Raw genomic sequence first — 2,233 nt, 5'->3', positions numbered from 1 at the left:
TGAATTCCGAAAACATCTATGAAGATCAGTTTTAATTAGATGAGCGGGGCTATTAGTTTTCTGTTTCTGAACAGTTTCGACATCTCACTTTATCCTTTTGAAGTTCAGAATGATTTGCATCTATAGGAACTCAGAATTAAGATGGTGTTATTGATTCTCCTAGTTCAGTATGTTGATTCTTGAACACAGCTACTTTATGAGTCTTGGCCGTGACCCTAAGCATTTTGTTTTCCAGTATTACCACCGGATACATAAATGCCACAGACACATAACTGGGTGAACCTTTTTAGATTATGACTCATCTTTGCTAGAGTCCCCAATTAGAGGTGTCCAGAGCTCTTAAGAACACTATTTTTGCTTTTGGACCACGACTTTAATCGCTCAGTCTCAAGTTTTCACTTGACACCTTCACGCCACAAGCACATGGTGAGGGATAGCTTGGTTTAGCCACTTAGGCCAGGATTTTATTCCTGTGGGCCCTCCTATCGACTGATGCTCAAAGCCTTGGATCCTTTTTATTTTACCCTTGCCTTTTGGTTTAAAGGGCTATTGGCTTTTTCTGCTTGCTTTTTTTTCTTTTTATTTCTTTCTTTATTTTTTTCGCCATTTTTTTTCTCTTCTTTTTTTTTCGCAAGCTTTTCACTACTTTTTCTTGCTTCAAGAATCATTTTTATGATTTTTTAGATTATCAATAACATTTCTCCTTTTGCATCATTCTTTCAAGAGCCAACAGTTTTAACATTCATGAACAACAAATTAAAAAATATGCACTGTTCAAGCATTCATTCAGAAGAACAAAAAGTATTGCCACCACATCAAAATAATTAAACTATTTAAAATTTGAAATTCATGCACTTCTTTTTCTTTTTCAATTAAAAACATTTTCCATTTAAGAAAGGTGATGGATTCATATTCATGGCTTTAAGTCATAGACACTTAGACACTAATGATCATAAAGACACAAACATAGATAAACATAAAGCATAAAAATTTGAAAAACAGAAAATAAAGAACAAGGAAATTAAAGAACGGGTCTACCTTAGTGATGGTGGCTTGTTCTTCCTCTTGAAGATCTTATGGAGTGCTTGAGCTCCTCAATATCTCTTCCTTGCCTTTGTTTCTCCTCTCTCATAACTCTTTAGTCTTCTCTAATTTCATGGAGGAGGATGGAATGCTCTTGGTGCTCCATCCTTAGTTGTCCCATGTTGGAACTTAATTCTCCAAGGGAGGTGTTGATTTGCTCCCAATAGTTTTGTGGAGGAAAATGCATCCCTTGAGGTATCTCAGGGATTTCATGATGAGGAATTTCCTCATGCTCTTGTCCATGAGTGGGATCTCTTGTTTGCTCCATCCTTTTCTTAGTGATAGGCTTGTCCTCATCAATGAGGACGTCTTCCTCTATGTCAATTCCAGCTGAATTACAAAGGTGATAAATAAGATGAGGGAAGGCTAACCTTGACAAAGTAGAGGACTTGTCCGCCATCTTGTAGAGTTCTAGGGATATAACCACATGAACTTCTACTTCCTCTCCAATCATGATGCTATGGATCATGATAGCCCGGTCTATAGTAACTTCAGACCGGTTGCTAGTGGGAATGATTGAGTGTTGGATGAACTCCAACCATTTCCTAGCCACGGGCTTGAGGTCATGCCTTCTTATTTGAACCGGCTTGCCTCTTGAATCTCTCTTCCATTGAGCGCCCTCTTCACAAATGTTTATGAGGACTTGGTATTGACCCTTCTAGTGTAGGGGTGTGCATCTCCTTGCATCATTGGCAAGTTGGATGCCAACCTTACATTTTCCGGACTGAAATCTAAGTATTTCCCCAGAACCATTGTAAGCCAATTTTTAGGGTCCGGGTTCACACTTTAATCATGGTTCTTGGTGATACATGCATTGGCATAGAACTCTTGAACCGTTAAGATTCTGACTTGTTGAATGGGGTTGGTGAGAACTTCCCAACCTCTTCTTCGAATCTCATGTCGGATCTCCGGATATTCACCCTTTTTGAGCTTGAAAGGGACCTCGGGGATCACTTTCTTCTTGGCCACGACTTCATAGAAATGGTCTTGATGCACCTTTGAGATGAATCTCTCCATATCTCATGACTCGGAGGTGGAAGCTTTTGCCTTTCCTTTCCTCTTTCTAGAGGTTTCTCCGGCCTTAGGTGCCATAAATGGTTATGGAAAAACAAAAAGCAACGCTTTTACCACACCAAACTTAGAAGGTTTG

This window comes from Arachis hypogaea, chromosome 16 (assembly GCF_003086295.3).
Source record: "Arachis hypogaea cultivar Tifrunner chromosome 16, arahy.Tifrunner.gnm2.J5K5, whole genome shotgun sequence".
Taxonomy (NCBI): Eukaryota; Viridiplantae; Streptophyta; class Magnoliopsida; order Fabales; family Fabaceae; genus Arachis; species Arachis hypogaea.
This window is presented reverse-complemented; position numbering follows the sequence as displayed.